Raw genomic sequence first — 17,902 nt, forward strand, 5'->3', positions numbered from 1 at the left:
GGAAGTGAGCCATTTCTCAATTGCCTTTCAAAACTGCAAGGTCTAGCCGACTAGATGCTTAAAAGTACAAAACTCACTAGGCCCAGAGCCTACGGCCACACCACACTGAATGCGTCTGATCTCGGAAGCTAAGCAGTGTCGGGCCTAGTTAGTACCTGGATGGGAGACCGCCTGGGAATACCAGGTGCTGTAGGCTTTTTTGTGCTCCAAGTTCAGGAAGTGAGCCATTTCTCAATTGCCTTTCAAAACTGCAAGGTCTAGCCGACTAGATGCTTAAAAGTACAAAACTCACTAGGACCAGAGCCTACGGCCACACCACACTGAATGCGCCCGATCTCGTCTGATCTCGGAAGCTAAGCAGTGTCGGGCCTAGTTAGTACCTGGATGGGAGACCGCCTGGGAATACCAGGTGCTGTAGGCTTTTTTGTGCTCCAAGTTCAGGAAGTGAGCCATTTCTCAATTGCCTTTCAAAACTGCAAGGTCTAGCCGACTAGATGCTTAAAAGTACAAAACTCACTAAGCCCTGAGCCTACGGCCACACCACACTGAATGCGCCTGATCTCGTCTGATCTCGGAAGCTAAGCAGTGTCGGGCCTAGTTAGTACCTGGATGGGAGACCGCCTGGGAATACCAGGTGCTGTAGGCTATTTTGTGCTCCATGATTAGTAATTGCACAACTTCTCAATTACTTTTCAAATTTGGTATGTTTCCAAAATAATTTTATCCCGTTTTATAGCGGAAATGTTGGACAACATTATGAGGGCTGGAGCTACCTATTTACATATAATTAGCATACAGGTAGTGTGTTCATGGGTAATAAATCGACTTTCACATGTAATGCAGTACAGAGAATATTGAGTCCTTCAAGAGGCATGAAAGAAAGCCGTTATTGTGTTGATTGTTCTCTCCACCTCCCTGCAACAGAAACAGGATGGATGGATTAAAGTTATCCTACCAGACATAGGAGTCCTGAATGGGCCCACCAGTCTTATATATCTCGCCTGATCGAGCCTGATCGAGCGATGAGCGTGGTATCATGTTGCAAGTGGCTGCATGGCTTAGCTTACTAAATGCAAATGCATAAGAGTAATATTCTTAGCATTTCTAGAGCCTACGGCCACACCACACTGAATGCGCCCGATCTCGTCTGATCTCGGAAGCTAAGCAGTGTCGGGCCTAGTTAGTACCTGGATGGGAGACCGCCTGGGAATACCAGGTGCTGTAGGCTTTTTTGTGCTCCAAGTTCAGGAAGTGAGCCATTTCTCAATTGCCTTTCAAAACTGCAAGGTCTAGCCGACTAGATGCTTAAAAGTACAAAACTCACTAGGCCCAGAGCCTACGGCCACACCACACTGAATGCGCCCGATCTCGTCTGATCTCGGAAGCTAAGCAGTGTCGGGCCTAGTTAGTACCTGGATGGGAGACGGCCTGGGAATACCAGGTGCTGTAGGCTTTTTTGTGCTCCAAGTTCAGGAAGTGAGCCATTTCTCAATTGCCTTTCAAAACTGCAAGGTCTAGCCGACTAGATGCTTAAAAGTACAAAACTCACTAGGACCAGAGCCTACGGCCACACCACACTGAATGCGCCCGATCTCGTCTGATCTCGGAAGCTAAGCAGTGTCGGGCCTAGTTAGTACCTGGATGGGAGACTGCCTGGGAATACCAGGTGCTGTAGGCTTTTTTGTGCTCCAAGTTCAGGAAGTGAGCCATTTCTCAATTGCCTTTCAAAACTGCAAGGTCTAGCCGACTAGATGCTTAAAAGTACAAAACTCACTAGGCCCAGAGCCTACGGCCACACCACACTGAATGCGCCCGATCTCGTCTGATCTCGGAAGCTAAGCAGTGTCGGGCCTAGTTAGTACCTGGATGGGAGACCGCCTGGGAATACCAGGTGCTGTAGGCTATTTTGTGCTCCATGATTAGTAATTGCGCAACTTCTCAATTACTTTTCAAATTTGGTATGTTTCCAAAATAATTTTATCCCGTTTTATAGCGGAAATGTTGGACAACATTATGAGGGCTGGAGCTACCTATTTACATATAATTAGCATACAGGTAGTGTGTTCATGGGTAATAAATCGACTTTCACATGTAATGCAGTACAGAGAATATTAAGTCCTTCAAGAGGCATGAAAGAAAGCCGTTATTGTGTTGATTGTTCTCTCCACCTCCCTGCAACAGAAACAGGATGGATGGATTAAAGTTATCCTACCAGACATAGGAGTCCTGAATGGGCCCACCAGTCTTATATATCTCGCCTGATCAAGCGCTGATCGAGCGATGAGCGTGGTATCATGTTGCAAGTGGCTGCATGGCTTAGCTTACTAAATGCAAATGCATAAGAGTAATATTCTTAGCATTTCTAGAGCCTACGGCCACACCACACTGAATGCGCCCGATCTCGTCTGATCTCGGAAGCTAAGCAGTGTCGGGCCTAGTTAGTACCTGGATGGGAGACCGCCTGGGAATACCAGGTGCTGTAGGCTTTTTTGTGCTCCAAGTTCAGGAAGTGAGCCATTTCTCAATTGCCTTTCAAAACTGCAAGGTCTAGCCGACTAGATGCTTAAAAGTACAAAACTCACTAGGACCAGAGCCTACGGCCACACCACACTGAATGCGCCCGATCTCGTCTGATCTCAGAAGCTAAGCAGTGTCGGGCCTAGTTAGTACCTGGATGGGAGACTGCCTGGGAATACCAGGTGCTGTAGGCTTTTTTGTGCTCCAAGTTCAGGAAGTGAGCCATTTCTCAATTGCCTTTCAAAACTGCAAGGTCTAGCCGACTAGATGCTTAAAAGTACAAAACTCACTAGGCCCAGAGCCTACGGCCACACCACACTGAATGCGCCCGATCTCGTCTGATCTCGGAAGCTAAGCAGTGTCGGGCCTAGTTAGTACCTGGATGGGAGACCGCCTGGGAATACCAGGTGCTGTAGGCTATTTTGTGCTCCATGATTAGTAATTGCACAACTTCTCAATTACTTTTCAAATTTGGTATGTTTCCAAAATAATTTTATCCCGTTTTATAGCGGAAATGTTGGACAACATTATGAGGGCTGGAGCTACCTATTTACATATAATTAGCATACAGGTAGTGTGTTCATGGGTAATAAATCGACTTTCACATGTAATGCAGTACAGAGAATATTGAGTCCTTCAAGAGGCATGAAAGAAAGCCGTTATTGTGTTGATTGTTCTCTCCACCTCCCTGCAACAGAAACAGGATGGATGGATTAAAGTTATCCTACCAGACATAGGAGTCCTGAATGGGCCCACCAGTCTTATATATCTCGCCTGATCGAGCGCTGATCGACCGATGAGCGTGGTATCATGTTGCAAGTGGCTGCATGGCTTAGCTTACTAAATGCAAATGCATAAGAGTAATATTCTTAGCATTACTCGAGCCTACGGCCACACCACACTGAATGCGCCCGATCTCGTCTGATCTCGGAAGCTAAGCAGTGCCGGGCCTAGTTAGTACCTGGATGGGAGACCGCCTGGGAATACCAGGTGCTGTAGGCTTTTTTGTGCTCCAAGTTCAGGAAGTGAGCCATTTCTCAATTGCCTTTCAAAACTGCAAGGTCTAGCCGACTAGATGCTTAAAAGTACAAAACTCACTAGGCCCAGAGCCTACGGCCACACCACACTGAATGCGTCTGATCTCGGAAGCTAAGCAGTGTCGGGCCTAGTTAGTACCTGGATGGGAGACCGCCTGGGAATACCAGGTGCTGTAGGCTTTTTTGTGCTCCAAGTTCAGGAAGTGAGCCATTTCTCAATTGCCTTTCAAAACTGCAAGGTCTAGCCGACTAGATGCTTAAAAGTACAAAACTCACTAGGACCAGAGCCTACGGCCACACCACACTGAATGCGCCCGATCTCGTCTGATCTCGGAAGCTAAGCAGTGTCGGGCCTAGTTAGTACCTGGATGGGAGACCGCCTGGGAATACCAGGTGCTGTAGGCTTTTTTGTGCTCCAAGTTCAGGAAGTGAGCCATTTCTCAATTGCCTTTCAAAACTGCAAGGTCTAGCCGACTAGATGCTTAAAAGTACAAAACTCACTAAGCCCTGAGCCTACGGCCACACCACACTGAATGCGCCTGATCTCGTCTGATCTCGGAAGCTAAGCAGTGTCGGGCCTAGTTAGTACCTGGATGGGAGACCGCCTGGGAATACCAGGTGCTGTAGGCTATTTTGTGCTCCATGATTAGTAATTGCACAACTTCTCAATTACTTTTCAAATTTGGTATGTTTCCAAAATAATTTTATCCCGTTTTATAGCGGAAATGTTGGACAACATTATGAGGGCTGGAGCTACCTATTTACATATAATTAGCATACAGGTAGTGTGTTCATGGGTAATAAATCGACTTTCACATGTAATGCAGTACAGAGAATATTGAGTCCTTCAAGAGGCATGAAAGAAAGCCGTTATTGTGTTGATTGTTCTCTCCACCTCCCTGCAACAGAAACAGGATGGATGGATTAAAGTTATCCTACCAGACATAGGAGTCCTGAATGGGCCCACCAGTCTTATATATCTCGCCTGATCGAGCCTGATCGAGCGATGAGCGTGGTATCATGTTGCAAGTGGCTGCATGGCTTAGCTTACTAAATGCAAATGCATAAGAGTAATATTCTTAGCATTTCTAGAGCCTACGGCCACACCACACTGAATGCGCCTGATCTCGTCTGATCTCGGAAGCTAAGCAGTGTCGGGCCTAGTTAGTACCTGGATGGGAGACCGCCTGGGAATACCAGGTGCTGTAGGCTTTTTTTGTGCTCCAAGTTCAGGAAGTGAGCCATTTCTCAATTGCCTTTCAAAACTGCAAGGTCTAGCCGACTAGATGCTTAAAAGTACAAAACTCACTAGGCCCAGAGCCTACGGCCACACCACACTGAATGCGCCCGATCTCGTCTGATCTCGGAAGCTAAGCAGTGTCGGGCCTAGTTAGTACCTGGATGGGAGACGGCCTGGGAATACCAGGTGCTGTAGGCTTTTTTGTGCTCCAAGTTCAGGAAGTGAGCCATTTCTCAATTGCCTTTCAAAACTGCAAGGTCTAGCCGACTAGATGCTTAAAAGTACAAAACTCACTAGGACCAGAGCCTACGGCCACACCACACTGAATGCGCCCGATCTCGTCTGATCTCGGAAGCTAAGCAGTGTCGGGCCTAGTTAGTACCTGGATGGGAGACCGCCTGGGAATACCAGGTGCTGTAGGCTTATTTGTGCTCCAAGTTCAGGAAGAGAGCCATTTCTCAATTGCCTTTCAAAACTGCAAGGTCTAGCCGACTAGATGCTTAAAAGTACAAAACTCACTAGGCCCAGAGCCTACGGCCACACCACACTGAATGCGCCCGATCTCGTCTGATCTCGGAAGCTAAGCAGTGTCGGGCCTAGTTAGTACCTGGATGGGAGACCGCCTGGGAATACCAGGTGCTGTAGGCTATTTTGTGCTCCATGATTAGTAATTGCACAACTTCTCAATTACTTTTCAAATTTGGTATGTTTCCAAAATAATTTTATCCCGTTTTATAGCGGAAATGTTGGACAACATTATGAGGGCTGGAGCTACCTATTTACATATAATTAGCATACAGGTAGTGTGTTCATGGGTAATAAATCGACTTTCACATGTAATGCAGTACAGAGAATATTGAGTCCTTCAAGAGGCATGAAAGAAAGCCGTTATTGTGTTGATTGTTCTCTCCACCTCCCTGCAACAGAAACAGGATGGATGGATTAAAGTTATCCTACCAGACATAGGAGTCCTGAATGGGCCCACCAGTCTTATATATCTCGCCTGATCGAGCCTGATCGAGCGATGAGCGTGGTATCATGTTGCAAGTGGCTGCATGGCTTAGCTTACTAAATGCAAATGCATAAGAGTAATATTCTTAGCATTTCTAGAGCCTACGGCCACACCACACTGAATGCGCCCAATCTCGTCTGATCTCGGAAGCTAAGCAGTGTTGGGCCTAGTTAGTACCTGGATGGGAGACCGCCTGGGAATACCAGGTGCTGTAGGCTTTTTTGTGCTCCAAGTTCAGGAAGTGAGCCATTTCTCAATTGCCTTTCAAAACTGCAAGGTCTAGCCGACTAGATGCTTAAAAGTACAAAACTCACGAGGCCCAGAGCCTACGGCCACACCACACTGAATGCGCCCGATCTCGTCTGATCTCGGAAGCTAAGCAGTGTCGGGCCTAGTTAGTACCTGGATGGGAGACGGCCTGGGAATACCAGGTGCTGTAGGCTTTTTTGTGCTCCAAGTTCAGGAAGTGAGCCATTTCTCAATTGCCTTTCAAAACTGCAAGGTCTAGCCGACTAGATGCTTAAAAGTACAAAACTCACTAGGCCCAGAGCCTACGGCCACACCACACTGAATGCGCCCGATCTCGTCTGATCTCGGAAGCTAAGCAGTGTCGGGCCTAGTTAGTACCTGGATGGGAGACTGCCTGGGAATACCAGGTGCTGTAGGCTTTTTTGTGCTCCAAGTTCAGGAAGTGAGCCATTTCTCAATTGCCTTTCAAAACTGCAAGGTCTAGCCGACTAGATGCTTAAAAGTACAAAACTCACTAGGCCCAGAGCCTACGGCCACACCACACTGAATGCGTCTGATCTCGGAAGCTAAGCAGTGTCGGGCCTAGTTAGTACCTGGATGGGAGACCGCCTGGGAATACCAGGTGCTGTAGGCTATTTTGTGCTCCATGATTAGTAATTGCACAACTTCTCAATTACTTTTCAAATTTGGTATGTTTCCAAAATAATTTTATCCCGTTTTATAGCGGAAATGTTGGACAACATTATGAGGGCTGGAGCTACCTATTTACATATAATTAGCATACAAGTAGTGTGTTCATGGGTAATAAATCGACTTTCACATGTAATGCAGTACAGAGAATATTGAGTCCTTCAAGAGGCATGAAAGAAAGGCGTTATTGTGTTGATTGTTCTCTCCACCTCCCTGCAACAGAAACAGGATGGATGGATTAAAGTTATCCTACCAGACATAGGAGTCCTGAATGGGCCCACCAGTCTTATATATCTCGCCTGATCGAGCGCTGATCGACCGATGAGCGTGGTATCATGTTGCAAGTGGCTGCATGGCTTAGCTTACTAAATGCAAATGCATAAGAGTAATATTCTTAGCATTACTCGAGCCTACGGCCACACCACACTGAATGCGCCCGATCTCGTCTGATCTCGGAAGCTAAGCAGTGTCGGGCCTAGTTAGTACCTGGATGGGAGACCGCCTGGGAATACCAGGTGCTGTAGGCTTTTTTGTGCTCCAAGTTCAGGAAGTGAGCCATTTCTCAATTGCCTTTCAAAACTGCAAGGTCTAGCCGACTAGATGCTTAAAAGTACAAAACTCACTAGGCCCAGAGCCTACGGCCACACCACACTGAATGCGTCTGATCTCGGAAGCTAAGCAGTGTCGGGCCTAGTTAGTACCTGGATGGGAGACCGCCTGGGAATACCAGGTGCTGTAGGCTTTTTTGTGCTCCAAGTTCAGGAAGTGAGCCATTTCTCAATTGCCTTTCAAAACTGCAAGGTCTAGCCGACTAGATGCTTAAAAGTACAAAACTCACTAGGACCAGAGCCTACGGCCACACCACACTGAATGCGCCCGATCTCGTCTGATCTCGGAAGCTAAGCAGTGTCGGGCCTAGTTAGTACCTGGATGGGAGACCGCCTGGGAATACCAGGTGCTGTAGGCTTTTTTGTGCTCCAAGTTCAGGAAGTGAGCCATTTCTCAATTGCCTTTCAAAACTGCAAGGTCTAGCCGACTAGATGCTTAAAAGTACAAAACTCACTAAGCCCTGAGCCTACGGCCACACCACACTGAATGCGCCTGATCTCGTCTGATCTTGGAAGCTAAGCAGTGTCGGGCCTAGTTAGTACCTGGATGGGAGACCGCCTGGGAATACCAGGTGCTGTAGGCTATTTTGTGCTCCATGATTAGTAATTGCACAACTTCTCAATTACTTTTCAAATTTGGTATGTTTCCAAAATAATTTTATCCCGTTTTATAGCGGAAATGTTGGACAACATTATGAGGGCTGGAGCTACCTATTTACATATAATTAGCATACAGGTAGTGTGTTCATGGGTAATAAATCGACTTTCACATGTAATGCAGTACAGAGAATATTGAGTCCTTCAAGAGGCATGAAAGAAAGCCGTTATTGTGTTGATTGTTCTCTCCACCTCCCTGCAACAGAAACAGGATGGATGGATTAAAGTTATCCTACCAGACATAGGAGTCCTGAATGGGCCCACCAGTCTTATATATCTCGCCTGATCGAGCCTGATCGAGCGATGAGCGTGGTATCATGTTGCAAGTGGCTGCATGGCTTAGCTTACTAAATGCAAATGCATAAGAGTAATATTCTTAGCATTTCTAGAGCCTACGGCCACACCACACTGAATGCGCCCGATCTCGTCTGATCTCGGAAGCTAAGCAGTGTCGGGCCTAGTTAGTACCTGGATGGGAGACCGCCTGGGAATACCAGGTGCTGTAGGCTTTTTTGTGCTCCAAGTTCAGGAAGTGAGCCATTTCTCAATTGCCTTTCAAAACTGCAAGGTCTAGCCGACTAGATGCTTAAAAGTACAAAACTCACTAGGCCCAGAGCCTACGGCCACACCACACTGAATGCGCCCGATCTCGTCTGATCTCGGAAGCTAAGCAGTGTCGGGCCTAGTTAGTACCTGGATGGGAGACGGCCTGGGAATACCAGGTGCTGTAGGCTTTTTTGTGCTCCAAGTTCAGGAAGTGAGCCATTTCTCAATTGCCTTTCAAAACTGCAAGGTCTAGCCGACTAGATGCTTAAAAGTACAAAACTCACTAGGACCAGAGCCTACGGCCACACCACACTGAATGCGCCCGATCTCGTCTGATCTCGGAAGCTAAGCAGTGTCGGGCCTAGTTAGTACCTGGATGGGAGACCGCCTGGGAATACCAGGTGCTGTAGGCTTTTTTGTGCTCCAAGTTCAGGAAGTGAGCCATTTCTCAATTGCCTTTCAAAACTGCAAGGTCTAGCCGACTAGATGCTTAAAAGTACAAAACTCACTAGGCCCAGAGCCTACGGCCACACCACACTGAATGCGCCCGATCTCGTCTGATCTCGGAAGCTAAGCAGTGTCGGGCCTAGTTAGTACCTGGATGGGAGACCGCCTGGGAATACCAGGTGCTGTAGGCTATTTTGTGCTCCATGATTAGTAATTGCACAACTTCTCAATTACTTTTCAAATTTGGTATGTTTCCAAAATAATTTTATCCCGTTTTATAGCGGAAATGTTGGACAACATTATGAGGGCTGGAGCTACCTATTTACATATAATTAGCATACAGGTAGTGTGTTCATGGGTAATAAATCGACTTTCACATGTAATGCAGTACAGAGAATATTGAGTCCTTCAAGAGGCATGAAAGAAAGCCGTTATTGTGTTGATTGTTCTCTCCACCTCCCTGCAACAGAAACAGGATGGATGGATTAAAGTTATCCTACCAGACATAGGAGTCCTGAATGGGCCCACCAGTCTTATATATCTCGCCTGATCGAGCCTGATCGAGCGATGAGCGTGGTATCATGTTGCAAGTGGCTGCATGGCTTAGCTTACTAAATGCAAATGCATAAGAGTAATATTCTTAGCATTTCTAGAGCCTACGGCCACACCACACTGAATGCGCCCGATCTCGTCTGATCTCGGAAGCTAAGCAGTGTCGGGCCTAGTTAGTACCTGGATGGGAGACCGCCTGGGAATACCAGGTGCTGTAGGCTTTTTTGTGCTCCAAGTTCAGGAAGTGAGCCATTTCTCAATTGCCTTTCAAAACTGCAAGGTCTAGCCGACTAGATGCTTAAAAGTACAAAACTCACTAGGCCCAGAGCCTACGGCCACACCACACTGAATGCGCCCGATCTCGTCTGATCTCGGAAGCTAAGCAGTGTCGGGCCTAGTTAGTACCTGGATGGGAGACCGCCTGGGAATACCAGGTGCTGTAGGCTTTTTTGTGCTCCAAGTTCAGGAAGTGAGCCATTTCTCAATTGCCTTTCAAAACTGCAAGGTCTAGCCGACTAGATGCTTAAAAGTACAAAACTCACTAGGACCAGAGCCTACGGCCACACCACACTGAATGCGCCCAATCTCGTCTGATCTCGGAAGCTAAGCAGTGTCGGGCCTAGTTAGTACCTGGATGGGAGACCGCCTGGGAATACCAGGTGCTGTAGGCTTTTTTGTGCTCCAAGTTCAGGAAGTGAGCCATTTCTCAATTGCCTTTCAAAACTGCAAGGTCTAGCCGACTAGATGCTTAAAAGTACAAAACTCACTAGGCCCAGAGCCTACGGCCACACCACACTGAATGCGCCCGATCTCGTCTGATCTCGGAAGCTAAGCAGTGTCGGGCCTAGTTAGTACCTGGATGGGAGACCGCCTGGGAATACCAGGTGCTGTAGGCTATTTTGTGCTCCATGATTAGTAATTGCACAACTTCTCAATTACTTTTCAAATTTGGTATGTTTCCAAAATAATTTTATCCCGTTTTATAGCGGAAATGTTGGACAACATTATGAGGGCTGGAGCTACCTATTTACATATAATTAGCATACAGGTAGTGTGTTCATGGGTAATAAATCGACTTTCACATGTAATGCAGTACAGAGAATATTGAGTCCTTCAAGAGGCATGAAAGAAAGCCGTTATTGTGTTGATTGTTCTCTCCACCTCCCTGCAACAGAAACAGGATGGATGGATTAAAGTTATCCTACCAGACATAGGAGTCCTGAATGGGCCCACCAGTCTTATATATCTCGCCTGATCGAGCGATGAGCGTGGTATCATGTTGCAAGTGGCTGCATGGCTTAGCTTACTAAATGCAAATGCATAAGAGTAATATTCTTAGCATTTCTAGAGCCTACGGCCACACCACACTGAATGCGCCCGATCTCGTCTGATCTCGGAAGCTAAGCAGTGTTGGGCCTAGTTAGTACCTGGATGGGAGACCGCCTGGGAATACCAGGTGCTGTAGGCTTTTTTGTGCTCCAAGTTCAGGAAGTGAGCCATTTCTCAATTGCCTTTCAAAACTGCAAGGTCTAGCCGACTAGATGCTTAAAAGTACAAAACTCACTAGGCCCAGAGCCTACGGCCACACCACACTGAATGCGCCCGATCTCGTCTGATCTTGGAAGCTAAGCAGTGTCGGGCCTAGTTAGTACCTGGATGGGAGACGGCCTGGGAATACCAGGTGCTGTAGGCTTTTTTGTGCTCCAAGTTCAGGAAGTGAGCCATTTCTCAATTGCCTTTCAAAACTGCAAGGTCTAGCCGACTAGATGCTTAAAAGTACAAAACTCACTAGGACCAGAGCCTACGGCCACACCACACTGAATGCGCCCGATCTCGTCTGATCTCGGAAGCTAAGCAGTGTCGGGCCTAGTTAGTACCTGGATGGGAGACCGCCTGGGAATACCAGGTGCTGTAGGATTTTTTGTGCTCCAAGTTCAGGAAGTGAGCCATTTCTCAATTGCCTTTCAAAACTGCAAGGTCTAGCCGACTAGATGCTTAAAAGTACAAAACTCACTAGGCCCAGAGCCTACGGCCACATCACACTGAATGCGCCCGATCTCGTCTGATCTCGGAAGCTAAGCAGTGTCGGGCCTAGTTAGTACCTGGATGGGAGACCGCCTGGGAATACCAGGTGCTGTAGGCTATTTTGTGCTCCATGATTAGTAATTGCACAACTTCTCAATTACTTTTCAAATTTGGTATGTTTCCAAAATAATTTTATCCCGTTTTATAGCGGAAATGTTGGACAACATTATGAGGGCTGGAGCTACCTATTTACATATAATTAGCATACAGGTAGTGTGTTCATGGGTAATAAATCGACTTTCACATGTAATGCAGTACAGAGAATATTGAGTCCTTCAAGAGGCATGAAAGAAAGCCGTTATTGTGTTGATTGTTCTCTCCATCTCCCTGCAACAGAAACAGGATGGATGGATTAAAGTTATCCTACCAGACATAGGAGTCCTGAATGGGCCCACCAGTCTTATATATCTCGCCTGATCGAGCCTGATCGAGCGCTGATCGAGCGATGAGCGTGGTATCATGTTGCAAGTGGCTGCATGGCTTAGCTTACTAAATGCAAATGCATAAGAGTAATATTCTTAGCATTTCTAGAGCCTACGGCCACACCACACTGAATGCGCCCGATCTCGTCTGATCTCGGAAGCTAAGCAGTGTCGGGCCTAGTTAGTACCTGGATGGGAGACTGCCTGGGAATACCAGGTGCTGTAGGCTTTTTTGTGCTCCAAGTTCAGGAAGTGAGCCATTTCTCAATTGCCTTTCAAAACTGCAAGGTCTAGCCGACTAGATGCTTAAAAGTACAAAACTCACTAGGCCCAGAGCCTACGGCCACACCACACTGAATGCGCCCGATCTCGTCTGATCTCGGAAGCTAAGCAGTGTCGGGCCTAGTTAGTACCTGGATGGGAGACCGCCTGGGAATACCAGGTGCTGTAGGCTATTTTGTGCTCCATGATTAGTAATTGCGCAACTTCTCAATTACTTTTCAAATTTGGTATGTTTCCAAAATAATTTTATCCCGTTTTATAGCGGAAATGTTGGACAACATTATGAGGGCTGGAGCTACCTATTTACATATAATTAGCATACAGGTAGTGTGTTCATGGGTAATAAATCGACTTTCACATGTAATGCAGTACAGAGAATATTAAGTCCTTCAAGAGGCATGAAAGAAAGCCGTTATTGTGTTGATTGTTCTCTCCACCTCCCTGCAACAGAAACAGGATGGATGGATTAAAGTTATCCTACCAGACATAGGAGTCCTGAATGGGCCCACCAGTCTTATATATCTCGCCTGATCAAGCGCTGATCGAGCGATGAGCGTGGTATCATGTTGCAAGTGGCTGCATGGCTTAGCTTACTAAATGCAAATGCATAAGAGTAATATTCTTAGCATTTCTAGAGCCTACGGCCACACCACACTGAATGCGCCCGATCTCGTCTGATCTCGGAAGCTAAGCAGTGTCGGGCCTAGTTAGTACCTGGATGGGAGACCGCCTGGGAATACCAGGTGCTGTAGGCTTTTTTGTGCTCCAAGTTCAGGAAGTGAGCCATTTCTCAATTGCCTTTCAAAACTGCAAGGTCTAGCCGACTAGATGCTTAAAAGTACAAAACTCACTAGGACCAGAGCCTACGGCCACACCACACTGAATGCGCCCGATCTCGTCTGATCTCAGAAGCTAAGCAGTGTCGGGCCTAGTTAGTACCTGGATGGGAGACTGCCTGGGAATACCAGGTGCTGTAGGCTTTTTTGTGCTCCAAGTTCAGGAAGTGAGCCATTTCTCAATTGCCTTTCAAAACTGCAAGGTCTAGCCGACTAGATGCTTAAAAGTACAAAACTCACTAGGCCCAGAGCCTACGGCCACACCACACTGAATGCGCCCGATCTCGTCTGATCTCGGAAGCTAAGCAGTGTCGGGCCTAGTTAGTACCTGGATGGGAGACCGCCTGGGAATACCAGGTGCTGTAGGCTATTTTGTGCTCCATGATTAGTAATTGCACAACTTCTCAATTACTTTTCAAATTTGGTATGTTTCCAAAATAATTTTATCCCGTTTTATAGCGGAAATGTTGGACAACATTATGAGGGCTGGAGCTACCTATTTACATATAATTAGCATACAGGTAGTGTGTTCATGGGTAATAAATCGACTTTCACATGTAATGCAGTACAGAGAATATTGAGTCCTTCAAGAGGCATGAAAGAAAGCCGTTATTGTGTTGATTGTTCTCTCCACCTCCCTGCAACAGAAACAGGATGGATGGATTAAAGTTATCCTACCAGACATAGGAGTCCTGAATGGGCCCACCAGTCTTATATATCTCGCCTGATCGAGCGCTGATCGACCGATGAGCGTGGTATCATGTTGCAAGTGGCTGCATGGCTTAGCTTACTAAATGCAAATGCATAAGAGTAATATTCTTAGCATTACTCGAGCCTACGGCCACACCACACTGAATGCGCCCGATCTCGTCTGATCTCGGAAGCTAAGCAGTGCCGGGCCTAGTTAGTACCTGGATGGGAGACCGCCTGGGAATACCAGGTGCTGTAGGCTTTTTTGTGCTCCAAGTTCAGGAAGTGAGCCATTTCTCAATTGCCTTTCAAAACTGCAAGGTCTAGCCGACTAGATGCTTAAAAGTACAAAACTCACTAGGCCCAGAGCCTACGGCCACACCACACTGAATGCGTCTGATCTCGGAAGCTAATCAGTGTCGGGCCTAGTTAGTACCTGGATGGGAGACCGCCTGGGAATACCAGGTGCTGTAGGCTTTTTTGTGCTCCAAGTTCAGGAAGTGAGCCATTTCTCAATTGCCTTTCAAAACTGCAAGGTCTAGCCGACTAGATGCTTAAAAGTACAAAACTCACTAGGACCAGAGCCTACGGCCACACCACACTGAATGCGCCCGATCTCGTCTGATCTCGGAAGCTAAGCAGTGTCGGGCCTAGTTAGTACCTGGATGGGAGACCGCCTGGGAATACCAGGTGCTGTAGGTTTTTTTGTGCTCCAAGTTCAGGAAGTGAGCCATTTCTCAATTGCCTTTCAAAACTGCAAGGTCTAGCCGACTAGATGCTTAAAAGTACAAAACTCACTAAGCCCTGAGCCTACGGCCACACCACACTGAATGCGCCTGATCTCGTCTGATCTCGGAAGCTAAGCAGTGTCGGGCCTAGTTAGTACCTGGATGGGAGACCGCCTGGGAATACCAGGTGCTGTAGGCTATTTTGTGCTCCATGATTAGTAATTGCACAACTTCTCAATTACTTTTCAAATTTGGTATGTTTCCAAAATAATTTTATCCCGTTTTATAGCGGAAATGTTGGACAACATTATGAGGGCTGGAGCTACCTATTTACATATAATTAGCATACAGGTAGTGTGTTCATGGGTAATAAATCGACTTTCACATGTAATGCAGTACAGAGAATATTGAGTCCTTCAAGAGGCATGAAAGAAAGCCGTTATTGTGTTGATTGTTCTCTCCACCTCCCTGCAACAGAAACAGGATGGATGGATTAAAGTTATCCTACCAGACATAGGAGTCCTGAATGGGCCCACCAGTCTTATATATCTCGCCTGATCGAGCCTGATCGAGCGATGAGCGTAGTATCATGTTGCAAGTGGCTGCATGGCTTAGCTTACTAAATGCAAATGCATAAGAGTAATATTCTTAGCATTTCTAGAGCCTACGGCCACACCACACTGAATGCGCCCGATCTCGTCTGATCTCGGAAGCTAAGCAGTGTCGGGCCTAGTTAGTACCTGGATGGGAGACCGCCTGGGAATACCAGGTGCTGTAGGCTTTTTTGTGCTCCAAGTTCAGGAAGTGAGCCATTTCTCAATTGCCTTTCAAAACTGCAAGGTCTAGCCGACTAGATGCTTAAAAGTACAAAACTCACTAGGCCCAGAGCCTACGGCCACACCACACTGAATGCGCCCGATCTCGTCTGATCTCGGAAGCTAAGCAGTGTCGGGCCTAGTTAGTACCTGGATGGGAGACGGCCTGGGAATACCAGGTGCTGTAGGCTTTTTTGTGCTCCAAGTTCAGGAAGTGAGCCATTTCTCAATTGCCTTTCAAAACTGCAAGGTCTAGCCGACTAGATGCTTAAAAGTACAAAACTCACTAGGACCAGAGCCTACGGCCACACCACACTGAATGCGCCCGATCTCGTCTGATCTTGGAAGCTAAGCAGTGTCGGGCCTAGTTAGTACCTGGATGGGAGACCGCCTGGGAATACCAGGTGCTGTAGGCTTATTTGTGCTCCAAGTTCAGGAAGAGAGCCATTTCTCAATTGCCTTTCAAAACTGCAAGGTCTAGCCGACTAGATGCTTAAAAGTACAAAACTCACTAGGCCCAGAGCCTACGGCCACACCACACTGAATGCGCCCGATCTCGTCTGATCTCGGAAGCTAAGCAGTGTCGGGCCTAGTTAGTACCTGGATGGGAGACCGCCTGGGAATACCAGGTGCTGTAGGCTATTTTGTGCTCCATGATTAGTAATTGCACAACTTCTCAATTACTTTTCAAATTTGGTATGTTTCCAAAATAATTTTATCCCGTTTTATAGCGGAAATGTTGGACAACATTATGAGGGCTGGAGCTACCTATTTACATATAATTAGCATACAGGTAGTGTGTTCATGGGTAATAAATCGACTTTCACATGTAATGCAGTACAGAGAATATTGAGTCCTTCAAGAGGCATGAAAGAAAGCCGTTATTGTGTTGATTGTTCTCTCCACCTCCCTGCAACAGAAACAGGATGGATGGATTAAAGTTATCCTACCAGACATAGGAGTCCTGAATGGGCCCACCAGTCTTATATATCTCGCCTGATCGAGCCTGATCGAGCGATGAGCGTGGTATCATGTTGCAAGTGGCTGCATGGCTTAGCTTACTAAATGCAAATGCATAAGAGTAATATTCTTAGCATTTCTAGAGCCTACGGCCACACCACACTGAATGCGCCCAATCTCGTCTGATCTCGGAAGCTAAGCAGTGTCGGGCCTAGTTAGTACCTGGATGGGAGACCGCCTGGGAATACCAGGTGCTGTAGGCTTTTTTGTGCTCCAAGTTCAGGAAGTGAGCCATTTCTCAATTGCCTTTCAAAACTGCAAGGTCTAGCCGACTAGATGCTTAAAAGTACAAAACTCACTAGGCCCAGAGCCTACGGCCACACCACACTGAATGCGCCCGATCTCGTCTGATCTCGGAAGCTAAGCAGTGTCGGGCCTAGTTAGTACCTGGATGGGAGACGGCCTGGGAATACCAGGTGCTGTAGGCTTTTTTGTGCTCCAAGTTCAGGAAGTGAGCCATTTCTCAATTGCCTTTCAAAACTGCAAGGTCTAGCCGACTAGATGCTTAAAAGTACAAAACTCACTAGGCCCAGAGCCTACGGCCACACCACACTGAATGCGCCCGATCTCGTCTGATCTCGGAAGCTAAGCAGTGTCGGGCCTAGTTAGTACCTGGATGGGAGACTGCCTGGGAATACCAGGTGCTGTAGGCTTTTTTGTGCTCCAAGTTCAGGAAGTGAGCCATTTCTCAATTGCCTTTCAAAACTGCAAGGTCTAGCCGACTAGATGCTTAAAAGTACAAAACTCACTAGGCCCAGAGCCTACGGCCACACCACACTGAATGCGTCTGATCTCGGAAGCTAAGCAGTGTCGGGCCTAGTTAGTACCTGGATGGGAGACCGCCTGGGAATACCAGGTGCTGTAGGCTATTTTGTGCTCCATGATTAGTAATTGCACAACTTCTCAATTACTTTTCAAATTTGGTATGTTTCCAAAATAATTTTATCCCGTTTTATAGCGGAAATGTTGGACAACATTATGAGGGCTGGAGCTACCTATTTACATATAATTAGCATACAGGTAGTGTGTTCATGGGTAATAAATCGACTTTCACATGTAATGCAGTACAGAGAATATTGAGTCCTTCAAGAGGCATGAAAGAAAGGCGTTATTGTGTTGATTGTTCTCTCCACCTCCCTGCAACAGAAACAGGATGGATGGATTAAAGTTATCCTACCAGACATAGGAGTCCTGAATGGGCCCACCAGTCTTATATATCTCGCCTGATCGAGCGCTGATCGACCGATGAGCGTGGTATCATGTTGCAAGTGGCTGCATGGCTTAGCTTACTAAATGCAAATGCATAAGAGTAATATTCTTAGCATTACTCGAGCCTACGGCCACACCACACTGAATGCGCCCGATCTCGTCTGATCTCGGAAGCTAAGCAGTGTCGGGCCTAGTTAGTACCTGGATGGGAGACCGCCTGGGAATACCAGGTGCTGTAGGCTTTTTTGTGCTCCAAGTTC

At 47.0% G+C, this 17,902-nt stretch overlaps 50 non-coding genes and 6 pseudogenes across 50 annotated transcripts; all 56 read left to right on the plus strand.

The window, feature by feature from the left end:
- The first annotated feature begins 87 nt into the window (after positions 1–87).
- Positions 88–196, plus strand: LOC138474547 (5S ribosomal RNA; annotated as a pseudogene).
- A 106-nt stretch (positions 197–302) lies between these two features.
- LOC138476081 (5S ribosomal RNA) lies at positions 303–421 on the plus strand. The gene has a single exon (XR_011270165.1). It is a non-coding gene; the product is annotated as a 5S ribosomal RNA (ribosomal RNA).
- Positions 422–527: 106 nt separating this feature from the next.
- On the plus strand, positions 528–646 carry LOC138478075 (5S ribosomal RNA). Its single transcript, XR_011271976.1, has one exon. It is a non-coding gene; the product is annotated as a 5S ribosomal RNA (ribosomal RNA).
- A 463-nt stretch (positions 647–1,109) lies between these two features.
- On the plus strand, positions 1,110–1,228 carry LOC138476083 (5S ribosomal RNA). Its single transcript, XR_011270166.1, has one exon. It is a non-coding gene; the product is annotated as a 5S ribosomal RNA (ribosomal RNA).
- A 106-nt stretch (positions 1,229–1,334) lies between these two features.
- On the plus strand, positions 1,335–1,453 carry LOC138479663 (5S ribosomal RNA). Its single transcript, XR_011273417.1, has one exon. It is a non-coding gene; the product is annotated as a 5S ribosomal RNA (ribosomal RNA).
- A 106-nt stretch (positions 1,454–1,559) lies between these two features.
- On the plus strand, positions 1,560–1,678 carry LOC138478407 (5S ribosomal RNA). The gene has a single exon (XR_011272277.1). It is a non-coding gene; the product is annotated as a 5S ribosomal RNA (ribosomal RNA).
- Positions 1,679–1,784: 106 nt separating this feature from the next.
- LOC138476084 (5S ribosomal RNA) lies at positions 1,785–1,903 on the plus strand. The gene has a single exon (XR_011270167.1). It is a non-coding gene; the product is annotated as a 5S ribosomal RNA (ribosomal RNA).
- A 464-nt stretch (positions 1,904–2,367) lies between these two features.
- On the plus strand, positions 2,368–2,486 carry LOC138476086 (5S ribosomal RNA). Its single transcript, XR_011270169.1, has one exon. It is a non-coding gene; the product is annotated as a 5S ribosomal RNA (ribosomal RNA).
- Positions 2,487–2,592: 106 nt separating this feature from the next.
- LOC138480038 (5S ribosomal RNA) lies at positions 2,593–2,711 on the plus strand. The gene has a single exon (XR_011273757.1). It is a non-coding gene; the product is annotated as a 5S ribosomal RNA (ribosomal RNA).
- A 106-nt stretch (positions 2,712–2,817) lies between these two features.
- LOC138476087 (5S ribosomal RNA) lies at positions 2,818–2,936 on the plus strand. The gene has a single exon (XR_011270170.1). It is a non-coding gene; the product is annotated as a 5S ribosomal RNA (ribosomal RNA).
- A 464-nt stretch (positions 2,937–3,400) lies between these two features.
- Positions 3,401–3,519, plus strand: LOC138477732 (5S ribosomal RNA). Its single transcript, XR_011271664.1, has one exon. It is a non-coding gene; the product is annotated as a 5S ribosomal RNA (ribosomal RNA).
- Positions 3,520–3,625: 106 nt separating this feature from the next.
- On the plus strand, positions 3,626–3,734 carry LOC138474548 (5S ribosomal RNA; annotated as a pseudogene).
- Positions 3,735–3,840: 106 nt separating this feature from the next.
- On the plus strand, positions 3,841–3,959 carry LOC138476088 (5S ribosomal RNA). Its single transcript, XR_011270171.1, has one exon. It is a non-coding gene; the product is annotated as a 5S ribosomal RNA (ribosomal RNA).
- A 106-nt stretch (positions 3,960–4,065) lies between these two features.
- On the plus strand, positions 4,066–4,184 carry LOC138478077 (5S ribosomal RNA). Its single transcript, XR_011271977.1, has one exon. It is a non-coding gene; the product is annotated as a 5S ribosomal RNA (ribosomal RNA).
- A 463-nt stretch (positions 4,185–4,647) lies between these two features.
- LOC138478078 (5S ribosomal RNA) lies at positions 4,648–4,766 on the plus strand. The gene has a single exon (XR_011271978.1). It is a non-coding gene; the product is annotated as a 5S ribosomal RNA (ribosomal RNA).
- A 107-nt stretch (positions 4,767–4,873) lies between these two features.
- Positions 4,874–4,992, plus strand: LOC138479664 (5S ribosomal RNA). Its single transcript, XR_011273418.1, has one exon. It is a non-coding gene; the product is annotated as a 5S ribosomal RNA (ribosomal RNA).
- A 106-nt stretch (positions 4,993–5,098) lies between these two features.
- LOC138476089 (5S ribosomal RNA) lies at positions 5,099–5,217 on the plus strand. Its single transcript, XR_011270172.1, has one exon. It is a non-coding gene; the product is annotated as a 5S ribosomal RNA (ribosomal RNA).
- Positions 5,218–5,323: 106 nt separating this feature from the next.
- Positions 5,324–5,442, plus strand: LOC138476090 (5S ribosomal RNA). Its single transcript, XR_011270173.1, has one exon. It is a non-coding gene; the product is annotated as a 5S ribosomal RNA (ribosomal RNA).
- A 463-nt stretch (positions 5,443–5,905) lies between these two features.
- Positions 5,906–6,024, plus strand: LOC138478868 (5S ribosomal RNA). The gene has a single exon (XR_011272695.1). It is a non-coding gene; the product is annotated as a 5S ribosomal RNA (ribosomal RNA).
- A 106-nt stretch (positions 6,025–6,130) lies between these two features.
- Positions 6,131–6,249, plus strand: LOC138479665 (5S ribosomal RNA). Its single transcript, XR_011273419.1, has one exon. It is a non-coding gene; the product is annotated as a 5S ribosomal RNA (ribosomal RNA).
- A 106-nt stretch (positions 6,250–6,355) lies between these two features.
- LOC138478408 (5S ribosomal RNA) lies at positions 6,356–6,474 on the plus strand. Its single transcript, XR_011272278.1, has one exon. It is a non-coding gene; the product is annotated as a 5S ribosomal RNA (ribosomal RNA).
- Positions 6,475–6,580: 106 nt separating this feature from the next.
- LOC138474549 (5S ribosomal RNA) lies at positions 6,581–6,689 on the plus strand (annotated as a pseudogene).
- Positions 6,690–7,153: 464 nt separating this feature from the next.
- On the plus strand, positions 7,154–7,272 carry LOC138476092 (5S ribosomal RNA). Its single transcript, XR_011270175.1, has one exon. It is a non-coding gene; the product is annotated as a 5S ribosomal RNA (ribosomal RNA).
- A 106-nt stretch (positions 7,273–7,378) lies between these two features.
- LOC138474550 (5S ribosomal RNA) lies at positions 7,379–7,487 on the plus strand (annotated as a pseudogene).
- Positions 7,488–7,593: 106 nt separating this feature from the next.
- Positions 7,594–7,712, plus strand: LOC138476094 (5S ribosomal RNA). The gene has a single exon (XR_011270176.1). It is a non-coding gene; the product is annotated as a 5S ribosomal RNA (ribosomal RNA).
- A 106-nt stretch (positions 7,713–7,818) lies between these two features.
- On the plus strand, positions 7,819–7,937 carry LOC138479731 (5S ribosomal RNA). The gene has a single exon (XR_011273478.1). It is a non-coding gene; the product is annotated as a 5S ribosomal RNA (ribosomal RNA).
- Positions 7,938–8,400: 463 nt separating this feature from the next.
- LOC138476095 (5S ribosomal RNA) lies at positions 8,401–8,519 on the plus strand. Its single transcript, XR_011270177.1, has one exon. It is a non-coding gene; the product is annotated as a 5S ribosomal RNA (ribosomal RNA).
- Positions 8,520–8,625: 106 nt separating this feature from the next.
- LOC138479666 (5S ribosomal RNA) lies at positions 8,626–8,744 on the plus strand. Its single transcript, XR_011273420.1, has one exon. It is a non-coding gene; the product is annotated as a 5S ribosomal RNA (ribosomal RNA).
- Positions 8,745–8,850: 106 nt separating this feature from the next.
- LOC138476096 (5S ribosomal RNA) lies at positions 8,851–8,969 on the plus strand. Its single transcript, XR_011270178.1, has one exon. It is a non-coding gene; the product is annotated as a 5S ribosomal RNA (ribosomal RNA).
- Positions 8,970–9,075: 106 nt separating this feature from the next.
- Positions 9,076–9,194, plus strand: LOC138476097 (5S ribosomal RNA). Its single transcript, XR_011270179.1, has one exon. It is a non-coding gene; the product is annotated as a 5S ribosomal RNA (ribosomal RNA).
- Positions 9,195–9,657: 463 nt separating this feature from the next.
- On the plus strand, positions 9,658–9,776 carry LOC138476099 (5S ribosomal RNA). Its single transcript, XR_011270181.1, has one exon. It is a non-coding gene; the product is annotated as a 5S ribosomal RNA (ribosomal RNA).
- A 106-nt stretch (positions 9,777–9,882) lies between these two features.
- LOC138476100 (5S ribosomal RNA) lies at positions 9,883–10,001 on the plus strand. Its single transcript, XR_011270182.1, has one exon. It is a non-coding gene; the product is annotated as a 5S ribosomal RNA (ribosomal RNA).
- A 106-nt stretch (positions 10,002–10,107) lies between these two features.
- On the plus strand, positions 10,108–10,226 carry LOC138479304 (5S ribosomal RNA). The gene has a single exon (XR_011273091.1). It is a non-coding gene; the product is annotated as a 5S ribosomal RNA (ribosomal RNA).
- A 106-nt stretch (positions 10,227–10,332) lies between these two features.
- Positions 10,333–10,451, plus strand: LOC138476101 (5S ribosomal RNA). Its single transcript, XR_011270183.1, has one exon. It is a non-coding gene; the product is annotated as a 5S ribosomal RNA (ribosomal RNA).
- A 453-nt stretch (positions 10,452–10,904) lies between these two features.
- LOC138475987 (5S ribosomal RNA) lies at positions 10,905–11,023 on the plus strand. Its single transcript, XR_011270080.1, has one exon. It is a non-coding gene; the product is annotated as a 5S ribosomal RNA (ribosomal RNA).
- Positions 11,024–11,129: 106 nt separating this feature from the next.
- Positions 11,130–11,248, plus strand: LOC138480234 (5S ribosomal RNA). The gene has a single exon (XR_011273935.1). It is a non-coding gene; the product is annotated as a 5S ribosomal RNA (ribosomal RNA).
- Positions 11,249–11,354: 106 nt separating this feature from the next.
- On the plus strand, positions 11,355–11,473 carry LOC138478724 (5S ribosomal RNA). Its single transcript, XR_011272565.1, has one exon. It is a non-coding gene; the product is annotated as a 5S ribosomal RNA (ribosomal RNA).
- A 106-nt stretch (positions 11,474–11,579) lies between these two features.
- On the plus strand, positions 11,580–11,698 carry LOC138478216 (5S ribosomal RNA). Its single transcript, XR_011272104.1, has one exon. It is a non-coding gene; the product is annotated as a 5S ribosomal RNA (ribosomal RNA).
- Positions 11,699–12,172: 474 nt separating this feature from the next.
- On the plus strand, positions 12,173–12,291 carry LOC138478409 (5S ribosomal RNA). Its single transcript, XR_011272279.1, has one exon. It is a non-coding gene; the product is annotated as a 5S ribosomal RNA (ribosomal RNA).
- A 106-nt stretch (positions 12,292–12,397) lies between these two features.
- LOC138476102 (5S ribosomal RNA) lies at positions 12,398–12,516 on the plus strand. The gene has a single exon (XR_011270184.1). It is a non-coding gene; the product is annotated as a 5S ribosomal RNA (ribosomal RNA).
- Positions 12,517–12,980: 464 nt separating this feature from the next.
- On the plus strand, positions 12,981–13,099 carry LOC138476103 (5S ribosomal RNA). Its single transcript, XR_011270185.1, has one exon. It is a non-coding gene; the product is annotated as a 5S ribosomal RNA (ribosomal RNA).
- Positions 13,100–13,205: 106 nt separating this feature from the next.
- Positions 13,206–13,324, plus strand: LOC138480039 (5S ribosomal RNA). Its single transcript, XR_011273758.1, has one exon. It is a non-coding gene; the product is annotated as a 5S ribosomal RNA (ribosomal RNA).
- Positions 13,325–13,430: 106 nt separating this feature from the next.
- Positions 13,431–13,549, plus strand: LOC138476105 (5S ribosomal RNA). The gene has a single exon (XR_011270186.1). It is a non-coding gene; the product is annotated as a 5S ribosomal RNA (ribosomal RNA).
- A 464-nt stretch (positions 13,550–14,013) lies between these two features.
- Positions 14,014–14,132, plus strand: LOC138477733 (5S ribosomal RNA). Its single transcript, XR_011271665.1, has one exon. It is a non-coding gene; the product is annotated as a 5S ribosomal RNA (ribosomal RNA).
- Positions 14,133–14,238: 106 nt separating this feature from the next.
- Positions 14,239–14,347, plus strand: LOC138474711 (5S ribosomal RNA; annotated as a pseudogene).
- A 106-nt stretch (positions 14,348–14,453) lies between these two features.
- LOC138477893 (5S ribosomal RNA) lies at positions 14,454–14,572 on the plus strand. The gene has a single exon (XR_011271810.1). It is a non-coding gene; the product is annotated as a 5S ribosomal RNA (ribosomal RNA).
- Positions 14,573–14,678: 106 nt separating this feature from the next.
- Positions 14,679–14,797, plus strand: LOC138478079 (5S ribosomal RNA). The gene has a single exon (XR_011271979.1). It is a non-coding gene; the product is annotated as a 5S ribosomal RNA (ribosomal RNA).
- Positions 14,798–15,260: 463 nt separating this feature from the next.
- LOC138476106 (5S ribosomal RNA) lies at positions 15,261–15,379 on the plus strand. The gene has a single exon (XR_011270187.1). It is a non-coding gene; the product is annotated as a 5S ribosomal RNA (ribosomal RNA).
- A 106-nt stretch (positions 15,380–15,485) lies between these two features.
- LOC138479667 (5S ribosomal RNA) lies at positions 15,486–15,604 on the plus strand. The gene has a single exon (XR_011273421.1). It is a non-coding gene; the product is annotated as a 5S ribosomal RNA (ribosomal RNA).
- A 106-nt stretch (positions 15,605–15,710) lies between these two features.
- Positions 15,711–15,829, plus strand: LOC138478654 (5S ribosomal RNA). Its single transcript, XR_011272501.1, has one exon. It is a non-coding gene; the product is annotated as a 5S ribosomal RNA (ribosomal RNA).
- Positions 15,830–15,935: 106 nt separating this feature from the next.
- Positions 15,936–16,054, plus strand: LOC138476107 (5S ribosomal RNA). Its single transcript, XR_011270188.1, has one exon. It is a non-coding gene; the product is annotated as a 5S ribosomal RNA (ribosomal RNA).
- Positions 16,055–16,517: 463 nt separating this feature from the next.
- On the plus strand, positions 16,518–16,636 carry LOC138479306 (5S ribosomal RNA). Its single transcript, XR_011273093.1, has one exon. It is a non-coding gene; the product is annotated as a 5S ribosomal RNA (ribosomal RNA).
- A 106-nt stretch (positions 16,637–16,742) lies between these two features.
- LOC138479668 (5S ribosomal RNA) lies at positions 16,743–16,861 on the plus strand. Its single transcript, XR_011273422.1, has one exon. It is a non-coding gene; the product is annotated as a 5S ribosomal RNA (ribosomal RNA).
- A 106-nt stretch (positions 16,862–16,967) lies between these two features.
- Positions 16,968–17,086, plus strand: LOC138478411 (5S ribosomal RNA). Its single transcript, XR_011272281.1, has one exon. It is a non-coding gene; the product is annotated as a 5S ribosomal RNA (ribosomal RNA).
- A 106-nt stretch (positions 17,087–17,192) lies between these two features.
- LOC138474552 (5S ribosomal RNA) lies at positions 17,193–17,301 on the plus strand (annotated as a pseudogene).
- Positions 17,302–17,765: 464 nt separating this feature from the next.
- Positions 17,766–17,884, plus strand: LOC138476108 (5S ribosomal RNA). Its single transcript, XR_011270189.1, has one exon. It is a non-coding gene; the product is annotated as a 5S ribosomal RNA (ribosomal RNA).
- The last annotated feature ends 18 nt before the right edge of the window (positions 17,885–17,902 follow it).

This window comes from Ambystoma mexicanum, chromosome 8, assembly GCF_040938575.1.
Source record: "Ambystoma mexicanum isolate Mex_15411 chromosome 8, UKY_AmexF1_1, whole genome shotgun sequence".
Lineage (NCBI taxonomy): Eukaryota > Metazoa > Chordata > Amphibia > Caudata > Ambystomatidae > Ambystoma > Ambystoma mexicanum.